At 33.9% G+C, this 15,950-nt stretch overlaps 1 long non-coding RNA gene across 1 annotated transcript; it reads right to left on the bottom strand.

The window, feature by feature from the left end:
* Positions 1 to 10,075: 10,075 nt before the first annotated feature.
* Positions 10,076 to 10,891, bottom strand: LOC141671756 (uncharacterized). The gene is made up of 3 exons (XR_012555236.1): positions 10,779 to 10,891; positions 10,511 to 10,629; positions 10,076 to 10,281 (listed from the first exon to the last, which is right to left on the bottom strand). It is a non-coding gene; the product is annotated as an uncharacterized LOC141671756 (long non-coding RNA).
* Positions 10,892 to 15,950: the final 5,059 nt, after the last annotated feature.

The following is a 15,950-nucleotide window of genomic DNA, read 5'->3' as shown; positions in this document are numbered from 1 at the left end:
AAGTTTGTGAGACGTTCTTGAAGGTGCTCGTGTGGATATCATAGAGGTATTTCTCCGAGAGGTAGACACAAAGCGTGATAGCTAGGATCTCCGTTGAGTTCGTGAAAGTTAATCTCTTGAAAGGTATGATTCATTATCTCCATAATCTGCCCATAATTATACATGGATCCTGTTTTTGGGTTTCGAAATTTTGTTTTATTTACGTCTATCCGCTGCGTTTTATGCCTTCGGAACCCAACAATGGCATCAGAGCTATGTGTATAAGGGGCTGATTTGGTTACGTGCTTACTGTATTTTTACAAGTATGCATGTGTGATGAGTCTGCCATGATAACAATTATGTTATATGAGTCTGCCATGATAACAGTTATGTTATATGAATGATATGATGAATCTGTTAATGATCTATATGATGATACTCGTATGTTTAAGATCTGCCATAACTCATATGTATGCGATCTCTTAAAATATGTATACTGATACACGTTTTTGGTAACTGGGATATGGATCGTGTGTATACTGATACATGCTTCTGGAATAGTATTCTGATACATGTTTTTCTAGTATTCTGATACTTGATTTTGCAAAAATTTCCGCCATATGACATATGCTTTACTTATTTATTATTCTTGATTGGATCATGATAAGTGATAAATAGTATGTCATCTTTATATGATCTATCATGTTCTTTAATGGTTACTTGAGCATGGTGCATAGTTATGGCCTTAAGACCTTAGTTGTAATGGTTTATTCTTTTGGTTTGTAATAAATACGACTTGCATGTCGTTTTCTATTTGTAGTTGTTTTATCTCGAATGTAACTCGAGTTCTTTTGTAAGTTCATTAGTATAATTCTTAATGTAACATCCAAGAAGGACAAGGGAAAGAGGAGGCATCCTATGGAGGCCAAGGAGACAATGGAAGCAATAGAGAAGACATATGTAATAGTTATTTTTACACCATAGATTGACCTTGATCTTTTCATTAGCCTGAAAAGATCACATTGGATTGGGCCATAACTATTGCACGTTTACTTTACGTACTTTTCATATGATGTATAAATAGTATGTGTAGAGTAGAAAATGCATGTTTTAATTAGATTAATGATGCATGTATGTATTAGATACATCACCCATGCCATGCCTTTAAACAAGATAAAATCTGTAACGACTCAAGATTTAAAATTAACAAACGATCATGAGATTCTCGTGTTTATGAAACACGGAATAAAATATGAATTTTCTTTATTTGTGACATGGGGCGATTTTGTCAACAACGGGTTCATAGAACTTGTAAGGCTGTGGGTTTTAAGCGAGACCGATGTGACTCCTCCACTACCTGGAAATCAAACCATTGACGAGTATTGATTTGAAGTATTTTATTCAAGGAAAAATTGGGAATCTCTTTATGATGGGATCATGATCGTTCTAAATTAAAAATCCCTAAGTAAAAATATTAAGTTTTAATCAGATGCTTTCCAATGAATGAACACTCATTAAATCCTAAATCGATAAGGGGAAGGGCTGTCAGTGGCAGGGGACTCCTATCTATCATGGTGAAATGCGACGAATATAAACGGTTATATTTCGACGTTGTATCATTGGGTCTAACTTAACTGAGTCATCATAATAAGGTGAATATAAACGGTTATATTCAACTATTATGAACTTAGAAGCATAGAGTTTGGTTAAAAATCTATTAGATAGATAAGATCAATTGTTGTTCACCAAATTATCCAAGAATTATATATGATATAATTGACAACTGTTGTCTACCTAAATAATCATGTTTTAAGGATACCAGTGGTTGACTTAGAACATGACGAAATATGGATCTTGGCTCACTAGAAAGATTTATGGGATATACTTTCCGAATTAATAGTTAGGGCTATTAATTTGATAAAAAAATAGTGGGAGATATATTACGAATATATCATAATCATATGAACATAAAATTTTAACTCAGACAATCTAATGTTTATTTTGCGCTTTTATTATTGTAGATACTGAGTAATGGCAAACAACACAAACACACTATCCGTACGTTCAGTCCTTGAGAAGGACAAGCTGACAGGAGGAAACAACTTCCTAGACTGCAGAGGAATTTGAGGATTGTCCTCAGGCAGGAGCGCAAGCTTCATGTCATTGATATTCCTCCTCCAGGCCCCCTTCCTGAGGGTGCTACTGCTGATGAACGAGCAGCATGCACAAGGGATGAGAATGATGCAAATGATGTTGCATGTCTTATGTTGGCAACTATGAGTGCTGAGCTTCAAAGACAGCATGTGCATATGGATGCATATACTATCAATGAGCACTTGCAAAGCATGTTTGCAAGCCAAACTCGTCAAGAAAGGTTCAACACGAGTAAGTCACTTTTTAATTACAAACAAGGGGCGAGTGAACCAGTTGGCCCACATGTTCTGAAGATGATTGGTTACATTGAGTACCTTGAAACTTTGGGTTTCCCGATTGGTCTGGAAACTGGTATTGACCTAATCATGAATTCTTTGAACAACAAATTCACTCAGTTTGTTGTGAACTACAATATAAATGAATTTGACAAAACACCTACTGAATTGTTGCATATGTTGAGAACATATAAGACCAACATGAAGACAGCTGAACCTGCTCCCATACTGATGGTGGGAAATAAAGGTAAGGCCAAAGGGAAGGGAAAATGGAAGGGTAAGAAGAAGATTGGATCTTATTCTACACCCAAGCCAAAGTCAGGTCCCAAACAGGCTTTAAAGCCTAAGGGTGGTGTGGCCAAGGGTGAATGTCACTACTATAAGAAAGATGGTCACTGGAAGAGAAACTGTCCAATTTACTTGGAGGATCTGAAGAAAAAGAAAGCAGTTCAGATTTCTGGATCAGGTATTTATGTTATAGAAGTCAATTTGTCTATTTCTACATCTTGGGTATTTGATACTGGATGTGCTTCTCACATTTGTATAAATGTGCAGGGCCTGCAGAGAAGTAGAACTTTGGCTAAGGGAGAAGTGGACCTAAGAGTAGGCAATAGAGCAAAAGTTGATGCTTTAGCTGTAGGGACTTATTATTTATCTATGCCCTCTGGGCTTGTTTTAGAACTAGAGAGACTGTTTTTACGTGCCTGCGATTCGCAGAAACATTATTTCTGTTTCTTGTTTGGACAAGAAAGGTTTTTCGTTTACAATAAAGAACAACAGTTGCTCTTTTGCTTTGAATGATTTAACCTATGGTGTTGCGCGTTTATTTAATGGTTTATATATTCTTGATTTAGATAACCCTGTCTGTAATATAGAAAACAAATGACTTAAAATGAATGACTCAAATCAAACATACCTCTGGCATTGTCGTATAGGCCACATAAATGAGAAACGCATATCCAAATTACATAAGGATGGATACTTGGATAAGTTTGATTTTGAATCATACCAAGAATGCGAATCTTGTTTGCTTGGTAAGATGACTAAAGCCCCTTTCACTGGTAAGGGTCAAAGGGCCACTAAACGTCTGGAGCTAATACATAGTGATGTATGTGGCCCAATGCGTGTAATGGCTAGAGGAGGCTACTATTACTTCATAACATTTACTGATGATTTCAGTAGATATGGATATGTATATCTTATGAAGAACAAATCCGATTCTTTTGAAAAATTTAAAGAATACAAGGTTGAAGTAGAGAAGCAAATTGGCGGAGATGCAAGTATTAAGATCTTACGATCCGATCGTGGGGGTGAATACTTAAGCACCGAATTTAGAGAGTATTTGAAAGAGTGTGGTATTGTATTACAACTCACTCCGCCAGGAACACCTCAATGGAATGGAGTTTCAGAGAGGAGAAATCGCACCTTGTTGGACATGGTGCGATCGATGATGAGTCATGCAGATCTTCCAATTAGTTTCTGGGGTTACGGTCTAGAAACAGCGGCTTTCACACTTAACCGTGTTCCTACTAAGAAGGTTCAAAAGACTCCATATGAGATATGGAAAGAGAAATGGTCAGGCATGAACTTTATGAAAGTTTGGGGATGTAAGGCATTTGTGAAACGTCAAGAATCTGATAAGCTTGGACCTAAATCCGAAGAGTGCATTTTTGTAGGATACCCTAATGAAACAAAGGCGTATTATTTTTATAGTCCTTCTGAGCAGAAAGTGTTTATTGCTCGAGATGCTGTCTTCATGGAAAGAGATTTTGTTTCCAAAAGAAACAGTGGGAGAACTATAGATCTCGATGAAGATCGAGAACCGCAAAATATCATTGAACCTGAAGTGGAACAAGAGCAGAATAATGATAATGCTCAACAAACACAGGTTGTTCATAGATCTGATAGATTTCGCCATGAGCCAGAGAGATATGGATTTCTCATGACTCAGTGTGGTGATTTGATGCTCATAGATGAAGATGAGCCTCTCACATACCAAGATGCTATGAACAGTCCAGACTCTAAGAGATGGCATGAAGCTATAAAATCCGAGATAGATTCCATGAACGAAAACCAAGTATGGACTTTGGTTGATCCACCTGAAGGGGTAAAACCCATAGGGTGCAAATGGGTTTTTAAGAAGAAAAAGGGCATGGATGGAAATGTTCAGACCTATAAAGCTAGGCTGGTTGCAAAAGGTTTCAAACAAATTCATGGTATTGACTATGATGAAACTTTCTCACCAGTGGCTATGGTCAAGTCTATAAGGATTTTACTTGCCATTACAGCATTCCATGATTATGAAAGCTGGCAAATGGATGTCAAAACAGCCTTCCTTAATGGAAGCCTTGAAGAGGATGTGTACATAACACAACCTGAGGGTTTTGTCGATCCAAGGAATGCTGGCAAGGTATGTAAATTGCGTCGATCCATTTATGGATTGAAGCAATCCTCTAGGAGATTGAATATCCATTTAGATGAAATAGTCACAGAGTATGGCTTTATTCAAAACGAAGATGAACCGTGTGTTTACAAGAAGGTTAGTGGGAGCTATGTGGCATTCATAGTACTATATGTTGATGATATACTACTAATGGGGAATGACATACCTTCTCTAAAGGCTGTTAAGACTTGGTTAGGGAGCAATTTCTCCATTAAAGACTTAGGAGAGGCATCCTACATTCTAGGAATGAGGATCTATAGAGAAAGATCTAGAAGGATGATCGGTCTAAGTCAGAGCACATACATTGATAAGGTTTTGCATCGTTTTGGTATGCAAAATGCAAAAAGGGGATATGTCCCCGTGTCTCAAGGGATAACGATCTCTAAGGACCAGTGTCCGAAATCATTGGATGAGAAGGACCACATGAATAAAGTTCCATATGCTTCAGCAATTGGATCTATCATGTATGCAATGGTATGTACTCGCCCAGATGTCTCGTATGCTTTGAGCATGACGAGCAGATACCAGTCTAATACGGGTGAAGGTCACTGGACGACAGTTAAGAATATTCTTAAGTACCTGAAAAGAACTAAAGATTCATTCTTGGTGTATGGAGGAGAAGAGAAACTCGTTGTAAAAGGTTACACCGATGCAAGTTTCCAAACAGACAGAGATGATACTGTATCACAGTCTGGTTTTGTGTTTTGTCTAAACGGAGGTGCTGTAAGCTGGAAGAGTTCAAAGCAAGAAACAGTAGCTGATTCTACAATGGAGGCTGAGTACATTGCAGCTTGTGAAGCAGCTAAGGAGGCCGTTTGGATTCGAAAGTTCATTTCTGATTTGGGAGTGGTTCCATCGATCGCAGATCCCATTGATCTATACTGCGATAATAATGGAGCCATTGCACAGGCTAAAGAACCTAGATCACACTCCCGGGCTAAACATATACTCAGGAGATTTCACCTTATTCGAGAGATTAATGAAATGGGTGATATACACATATGTAAAGTGCACACAAATGATAACATTGCAGACCCACTGACCAAAGGCTTGTCGCAGCAGAAGCACGATGGTCACACTAGTTCCATGGGTATTAGATATATGGGTGATTGGCTCTAGTGCAAGTGGGAGATTGTTAGTGTAGGTGCCCTAGAGGCAATACATTATTCTTTTATCTTTATGTCAGTTGATCATTCAATAAATGTACTTATTATGACCTTAATTACTGCGATATTTTGTTGGCATAATAAATGTCCTTAGAATCATGATACAAATTGTATAGTTTAAGTACATGACTTGAACTTGAGATTATATAATATATCATATTCTTAAAGGTCCCTAGTCGAGTATTATTATATAGGACAATAATAATACATAGATAGACTAGTATGTTGTTTGACAAGATAACCACATCTCATTGGTTATAAGTATGGGGATACTAAAGTCAATACATAGGTACATGTGAGAGTACATGGTACTGGACAGACCCACAGTGAGATTCTTCATGTTTAATAAAGTCATAAGAAAGACTCACAGTGATAATGGTGTAACGATCCTTTGACTTGAAATCATTATATTTCTATATGAGGATTAATATACTTTGACTACATTAAAAGTTACTTTTGATCGGGTGATGATAAAAGTGGACATCGGGTATATCATGAGTCGTATGAGAAATATGAATGATAGATAAAGGATTTAACCCTCCTATAATTAGGAGAGATTTTATTGGCCTCTTGATTGAGTGAGATTATAAAAGCATGGCCATGCTCAAATAATGATTTGTCTCGATAATCTACTCATGGATCAAGTAAACCCGGATTAAATGTTGAAGAGGATGACTAAATACATGCCTCGAGTTTAATCTATAATATGTATGGTTAAAGGGATTATATTACACGAAAAACATTAATCACGAAAGGTTTTATCTAATCACGATTTAATTATTGTTTAATTGGGTAACAATGATGTATTACTAGATACTGCTCATTGTTTATAATTTTATTAGAGAATAAAATTATTGCCAATTACATAATAGCCTATAGGGTCGCACAAATAGAGCACTTAATGGAATAGTTAATTTAAATTATGGATTTAAATTAATTGATGATTATTTGAATTTTATTATAATTAAGTAAGACTTAATTGAGATAATATAAATTCGAATTAAAAGGAATGTTTTTGCCCATAATAATTAAGTATGACTTAGTTATTAATTAAATAATAAAAATTCATTTTTATTATTTAATCCAATACCTACTAGGGTTGGGCTTTGCTATTATGGGCCTTTTTAATCAGTCATTATAAATAGATAATGAGAGGTTAAAGAGGCTTGTACGTTTTTTAAGAAAACCCTAGCAGCAAAGAGAGGCGGAGGCAAATCAGATCGTTAAGAAGGAGGTTAGTACATCCATTCCGTAGTCAAGTTCGTGAGACGTTCTTGAAGGTGCTCGTGTGGATACCATAGAGGTGTTTCTCCGAGAGGTAGACACAAAGCGTGATAGCTAGGATCTCCGTTGAGTTCGTGAAAGTTAATCTCTTGAAATATTCGTTATCTCCATAATCTGCCCATAATTATACATGGATCCTGTTTTTGGGTTTCAAAATTTTGTTTTATTTACGTCTATCCGCTACGTTTTATGCCTTCGGAACCCAACAGGTTGGAGTTTCGAGACTCTCTGGGATTTAAGCTTGGAGATATATGTGTTTTTCATCGTACCAAAGAATCGTACTATCATTTCAACGTAACTGTGATTAAGTGTGAGCCAGATGACTAAACTCATTTCACAGATGAAGTATGTTAAGATGAACCTTTTAAGTTGGTATTTAAGCTTATATAATCTGAAGACATATTATAATGCTTTCTTTGACTCTGTAACTGATTTATCATTTGATTTTTATGATCATGTTGTGGAATCATTTATTTGACTTGGTTCTAATATGATTATGTCTTCGCTTCACTTATATGTGTTTGGTTTGCTAGGCTTACTAATATAATGAGTAAACTTGTTTGCATTTTGTTACTTTGTATAATGTTTGACCTATAAATATTAGAATAATGCTTATAAAAGTAGATATAAGAGATTGAAAAAATTGAAGTACGATAATGTGGAAAATAGAGTTTGAGCATACATTAGTTTTTACATGAGGTTCCCAGAATACTTGAAAAAGAGCGGTTAATTGATAATTTGTAAAAACTTGCACTCAATACTAACATTCTTAATGTTGAAAAAGAGATCCTTCACTTGTGCTTTTTCTTGTTGTTCTTGGGTGTTTCAAAGTTCATCTGGGACAGTTTGTCCAGGTGGTATGTAGATCCGGATACCTGTAATTTTTTAGGGGCATTGTAAGAATCATAAATTAGTATTGTAAGTTTATATTAATAGGAAATGAAGAGATAATTTTGACTACCTATGTCTTTGATTGTGTAGTATTTAATATTGAGCATTGTTCCATGACTGTGTCACTATCCCACTCAAAACCACTGAAAATATTTGTTGCAGCATATACTTGTGTTGGGTTATCTATGTTTTCTTCCCTTAGCATTAACTTAATGGTGTACTTCTTATTGATAATTTATTTTAACATCCGTGGAAAGATCCCTTTCACTTGCTCCTAAATCAAAAGTATATGTAAATCCAAATGTTCATTATATATGTTGAAAGTATTATTTGACTGAAATATTTAGTACCTCTTTCTCAACTTCATTAACTGTTTTCCCAATAATGGTTCACACCTCGCGATCGCATAGTAGAATAGGAATGTTGTCTGTTGTATCCAAACCAATAACGCAAAGTTGGAACCTATGTTGCATATCATGGAATTATTAATGTCTGAAATTTTTAGTGATTAGAAAAGTATAATAAATTATATACAGCTTCACATACTTTTTATCTGGATTAGGAACATTCCTATCGCACTTGACACATTAGTATTTTCCATCCAAGTTTTCAGTTTGTTCGTAACATGATGTACAAACACAATGATACCAGTTATCCGTTTGTTCGACCTTTGTGACTTCAACTTTACATATGACTCGGTCTATAATAAAAGGTGTTATATGCGGGAGCAACAAATGTTAAGTAAACTACTATAATCTAAGGTTGTACACAAAAAAATTAATCTTGTAATATAAAATTAAACTATCTTTCACCTGAATATAATCTCTACCCAAATTTTTGATGTCTGCAACAGTGTAGAGCTTGTTTGTTTCCCTTTTCTCACCTGTAAAATTATGTTGGGAGAAGATTGGTTTGCTTAACCTGCATTGTTAATATTTAGTTATAACTTGTATAACTAGAGTAGTAGATGTTTATTAGATATTTGTATAAGAAAGTATGAGGTAGTTAGTTTACATTTTATGCATTACAGTTACGCTATAGTGGTTGTAGTTGAGGTAGAAGGTTGTTGCTCCAACATTACATACATCGATTCTTCCTGTTGGAAAAACAACTCCTCGGTGTTCTTGAATCTAATAATTTAATTTTACTTTAGTGTACCTAAAACAACTCCTGTATGTAAAACAACTCCCGTTGAAATTGCATACCAATTTCATCAAAATCATTGAATACGTATATGTACCTTTCCACTCGCTGATCTTTGCACTTGCTAGAATGACAATAGGAGGTAGTTCTATCAATTTTGACAAAGCATCCTCAATTGTCTCAGCAAATGCATACCATAAAGTGACTCGCACAGTTGTTCTATATACAATTTAAGAATTTTAACAAACTATCATGTATACTATTTGATTTTTTCTGTATATAAAAACAGTACATAACCGAACCTTCCAATCATGTTCTTCTGAACTTGTTCTTGGCCTTTTACATTTAGAAATTTTCTTAAAGGTTGTGGCATGTGAATAACTCCCATAACATCTATAGAAAGACATAATGTAGAGGAATTAAGTTCCTTAAATATGAATAAGGCTGTAAAAAGAATTAATAGGCATTGATGCATGTACCTGTTAGATAGACATTTTGATTAGCTAGTGAACAAAGTTCATACAAATCAAAGAAATCAAAACCATTGATATCAATCATGAGTTCGTGTTCATCAAGTTCGCGTACATCTGTGTGTTTGCTGAATATAAGTTGTTTATCCATTCATACACATTTGTATTTGTCTTCCGGCTTATACTCCTTGATAGTGAAGTTGGAGAAAGTGTAGCATTTCCCCACCTCAATTTTTTGTTCCATATATTCTTAAATTGGGCTCAGGCTGCTTGTAAGGCTTAGTTAGCAACACATATACACACATACTACAGCATAAAAATTTGTATTTATTAGGCATATAACTTACAACAAGGTTCTCAGCGGATTCTAATGAACATAGTCCCTCATTGTGCGTTGTAACAAAGCCATAGCGTATGAAGCTATAGACCTGCTTCTTTGAAGGAAGCTGTCTTGTCAAGCTGGGGCGATGATAGAACTAACAAAAAGATTGTTACAATATAAGTTATTACTGATTCTATTTTCAAGAATAATATTTTTTTTGGGAAAAACTTGATGAGGTTCACAGTAAAGCTAATTATAATTAATTAATGACAAATTATAAATGTTTGGAAAAAGAAGCCACTTATCCAAATATAATGTGATCAAATCTTAATGATAATTTATACAGCTAGCAAGGATAATATCTCTTTGCAATTTTTATATACCTTCTCGTTTCTTCCACCATTTGTGCGTTCCCTAGTCACAATTGTCCATCAATTTACCCTTTCCGACATGGGATCCAAGAGTTCTTGTACTTTTCAAACTCGAGAGAAGTTTTGAATACCTGATTACAAGTTATGCTATGGTTAGTATATATATTTGTTTAATAAAAAATTCAAATTTATTTACGAAGTTACTTATAAAGATACAAATTATTTTACATTTAAAAATCTTAAATTTTGGTACACTAGCATATTATATTATATAAGTAACCTGGTCCCTCTCCCGAATTTTGGCTTCATCTTCTACCGAAATATCGTAAAGACCCGTTTTCGTGTTCTTCATAATGGATTTTCCTTTCAAAACTTGCTTGCTTTGGTGTTCCTGTTTGATCATTGACAAAATAAACAATTGATCTTTTATATATTGATTAGGCACTATGATCCAAACAAATATATACACACACCTACATATCTATAAGTAAATACAAAAATAATCACATTCTTTCTCTAGTTGTTTTCACCAAGTAAATGCATAATATCATGGTAAATTATGACTATTTTCAATTTTATCATGTTTTTTTACAAATATTTACACCAAATTTTTTTCAATATTACCTTTTCTTGATGTCCATCATTCTTGACATCATTATCTTCAGATTCTGATTCAGATCCATGTTCGATCTATGACACAGATTAATTTTTGTAAGTAACATTAATAAACTCGTTAAGTTGCACATTCATATTAACATGCACACATACTTAATTCTTCAAGGAGTTCAATTAAAATCATTCACCTGATTTGGATCGTACATGGCTAGCGGTTCCGGATTATGGATTTCTTCCTCTTCAATCATCAACGATTTTCCTTTTTGATTTGATGAGGAGAAACTCATTTTGAAAAATAAAGAGGGGGTATTGTATGAAGAGATGGTTTAAGATGTGAAATGAAGGAGAATAAATTGAAAATATCTTGGTTAGAATCTGAAATAAATACCCACTAGAATGAATTACCTAACTTATTGTAATATCTAAAAAGGTTAATGCTACAAAAATTTATATGTAATAAATAACACTTTCATATAAAGTATTCTTTATTTCTTTTTATCTTCTCTTGTCATGATAGCTAAATGACAAGAATCTATCTTCAAAGTTTATCTCTTATCATCCAATTCTCGTTCATCCCCCAAATTCTAAAATCGTAGCTAGTGACTTTTAAAATAGGAGTTACACTTTGTAACCGTCGAGCTTATAACAGCTCATATATTTGTCCTCCTACATAAATCGTATCTCGACAAACCCTAAATATTTATATAAATCAATTTGGAATGATGAAACTTTGGTTTTGACTATTACTATTATTAGTAATACCAGAAGATAACCCGTGAACAGCGAAGAGAGCTGAAAGATAGTTAGGTGTCGTTTGGTTCGAGATGTGGTATCAGGTTGAAATTAGGAATCGGATTAGAGTGGTATGGAAATCAGGTACCATATCTGATATCATGTATTTAGTTGAGTGTTGGAATCAATATTTTTAATTTAAAATTTTTAAGCCGATAATTTTAATTTAATTAGAAATAATAATTTCATTATTATTTTAATATATTTTTTATTCATCAATTTATTTTAGTATTAAAAATTTACATTTAATTGCTAAAATAAAATTTAAACTAATAGAATTAAAGTTGATACTCATACCACTCTCTCGTACCCACTTCCCTACTTGGGTATGTAAAACCCATACCTTGGGCATTTAAGGATGGGTATCAAATTCAATTTTTTTGAACCAAACATTAGGTATGGGGTTGAAATGGCCAAAACCTATACCTGATTCCAGAATTTGGCGAACCAAATAACCCCTTAGTCAGTTAGTTAGTTAGTTAGTTAGTCACTTAAACTGTGTTCTCTCTCTTAATAACATACACACGCTCTCTAAGATCAAATATTAGTAGCTTTTTCCTTCTTTTAGCTTAAAAATTGTTATAAAAGAACAAGTAGTAGATACTGATAATGAACTCTACTAAAAATGACCTTAGACATGGGGTAAAAACCGATGTCTATGTAAAAAAGGACTGACATCCTTCATGACTGATGTTAGAGGTAGTTTTACTTACACATCGGTGTTCACCCCCATGTCTAAAGCAATATTGCACAATGTTTTGGGAAGATTTATGATGTCTTATAATCATATTTTTATAGTATAACTGAGTAATGTCATGTTCAATATTGTTATATTAGACTGATCACGCCTATTTAAACATATATCACATAAGCTATTAAGAATAATTAACATCGATTATTGATCAATAACAGATGTTTGTTTGTATATTTAACATCGGTTGTATAACATTATTATGTCAATTGTTAGCTCAACATCGATTATTTATTTGAAACCTTTGTAAAAAAAATAAAGTTTAACATTGATACCAATAAGTAACGGTTATAGGTGTTCTATAACACGAAATTTGATTAAATATATGTTGGTATACCCCTCTACTCATATCATTTATTAGTTTATAATAATGTATTAACATATTTTAAAAAAAATATTTAATTTTTACTGATGTCTTTAGTGATGTCTTTGATTTATATATATATAGATATAGGGCTACTCTAATAAAAAACCATTTTATAATAGAAACTAGAAACCAAATAATTTTTTAACAAAAAATTATTTCGAAACAGAACACATATGGTATGCAAACGAGTCGTTGAAAATGGAGAAAAATACAGTGAAGTTAGATTTTAAAAAAAATTAACATTTGATGGGAAAAATCAAATTAAAAACAGAGGGAAAAAATCTAAGATTGGGTGCGGGAGGGTGTAGATTAGTTGGGTGTTGTGATTTTAGGGGGCCATTAGATTAGATTGATCTAATGGCTTAAAATTAGTTTCTAGTTTCTAATTTTATTTTGGTTTCTATTTGATCATCTCCCTATATATATATATATATGATTACTCTAATAGAAACTAATTTGAGAATAGAAACTAGAAACCAAATAAATTTCTTTTTTAAAATTACTTCGAATTATAAGATATGGTATGCAACTCGATCTTTGAGAGGTGCAGAAAAATACAAATCGGATTTAAAACAAAAATTACTATTTGATGGGAAAAACTAAATTAAAAACAGAGGGAAAAAGTTGAGATTGTGTGTGTGTGAGGGTGCAGAGTGTGGTGCTTTTAGGGGGCTATTAGATTATATTGATCTAATGGTTTTGATTAGTTTCTGCTTTCTATTTTATGTTTAGTTTTTATTTGATCATTTGCCCATATATATATATATGGAGGAGGTTCAAAAAAGACCCTGTTTAGTGAGAGAATAAGAGATCGTAAATTATATGCGTAAATTTGATTATGATCCAGCGGTTTAGAAATTTTAGCTTTTATGTGACGGCCTCAATCCCGGGGTCAGGAGTTGATGTCACTAATTATATCAAACCATAATTATAAACTACTAGATTATTATTATTACACTATCACAACCCCAATACGAAGATCTTTTCGAGGTTCAAGTATGATTTAAGCTATTTATTATCACAACAACCATTTATTTAAAAGTCTGACATACTAACTTATTATAGCAACTCATACACCTAAAACATGCCTCACAAAACTACCTCAAGTAATCCTGCTAGTGGTGGCACTGGAATCCTGCCCTGAACATGACAAACTGGTCTCCTAGGCATATGTGACATATATATAACAGGTTGCAAGGATGAGCATATAATTGCTCAGCAGTACCAACATATGAATAACATAGTAGAAACAATTTAAACTAAACAGTTATAGGAACAGGATTATAAAGCAGTATGAAAGCAGTAATCTATAAATCATTTCGAATCTCTGTCAAAACAAAACAAAATTAAACTGCATATCACTAACTAGCATGCTCTTTATAAAATAAACGTAGTTGTGTGCTGTGTAAACACAGAGTCCAATTTTAGCATGTTATTCACATTTATAACTCAACTGTATAAATCACTTATTCTGTTACGGGAACCACAAAACCAAATCAGATACGTATTGGGCATTCAAATGTGAAGATAGCTGATCACGCTATCAACACCAAAAAGCTCCATATGCCATCCCACAAAACCTATGAGGAACTTTTTCCATTTTCCAGCATATTGTCATCTGGATTTCTACAATCAATAGACAAAATGAAGTCTTGGTTCAATTCAACCGAACCGCCAACCTTATCAAGTGGATTAATCTTTCTGAGCCATTTCAGAAAGCCTCATGTACCTATATCTCCTTGTATACCATCAACACCGCAAATCACAACTAACAACTCTCTTACGTAAACTGAGATTCCAGCAACTACAGATGTTACTCCTAAATCCATTCCTTGAATTCAACAAGATAATATATCACATGTATCACCAGAACTAATTATCACCAAGAAACACATATCACATGTTCAAACCACTTCTCATGTTCAGAGCTTAGCCCTTGCTCCAACGAATACTCGTGATTATATCCATCAGATGGTTACACGCCAACGTGATGGCACAAGAAAGTCAAAGGTTCCTTATACTGGCATAGCTACTCATCATATGCTTCTGGTATACTTACAATCCATTTTACAATGAGGATGATGAACCTACATGTTACACGAATGCTTTTATGTTCCCTCATTGGTGTGCATCAATGCTTGATGAATTTAATACGCATTTAAAGCAAAGAACATGGTCTTTGTTCCAGCAAGTCCCAGATATTTATGATTAAAAGAAAAGCATATGGTACTATTGAACACCAGAAAACCCATTTAGTTGCTAAGGGTTTGATCAGCAATATGGCATACACTTTGTTGAGACATTCAGCCCAGTAATGAAGCCTCAAACTATACTGCTTGTTTTTTCTGTTGCGATGAACCGTAATTAGTGTATTCGTCATCTCGATATTAAAAATGCCTTTTTACACGATGTTTCACAATGAGATTATCTACATGAAGCAACCTCCAAGTTTTATAGACAAACAGTTTTCGAATTATGTTTGTCTCTTGCACAAGTCTATTTATGGTCTTTGTCAGTCACCAAGGACATGGTTTAACGGTTTTAGCAAATTTCTACTTGAATTGGGTTTTAAAAGAAGTCGTGCTGACACTTCTATATTAATACAAAATGTAGCTCATGTTATGACTATACTTTTGATCTATGTTGATGATATTCTCTTAATTGGCTCCATCATTGAGTTCATATCATCAATAATTAGTCATCTTATTCTCATTTTGAAGTAAGGACTTAGGACATCTGAGCTATTTTCTAGGAATCGAGGTTCATAGAAATGGTTTCAAATACAACTTAGCCACACAAAGTATGCTCTTGACTTGTTAAAAAGAGCAATTTTTTTACTTGCTAAACCATCTTCCTCTCCGGTGGCACCAGGCTCTGAGCTTTCATCACTGACTCAACTCCGCTTCTTGATGCAACCATTTATCGTA

This window comes from Apium graveolens, chromosome 7 (assembly GCF_009905375.1).
Source record: "Apium graveolens cultivar Ventura chromosome 7, ASM990537v1, whole genome shotgun sequence".
Taxonomy (NCBI): domain Eukaryota; kingdom Viridiplantae; phylum Streptophyta; class Magnoliopsida; order Apiales; family Apiaceae; genus Apium; species Apium graveolens.
Note: the sequence above shows the minus strand (reverse complement) of the source record. Positions and strands in the feature narration are given on the sequence as shown.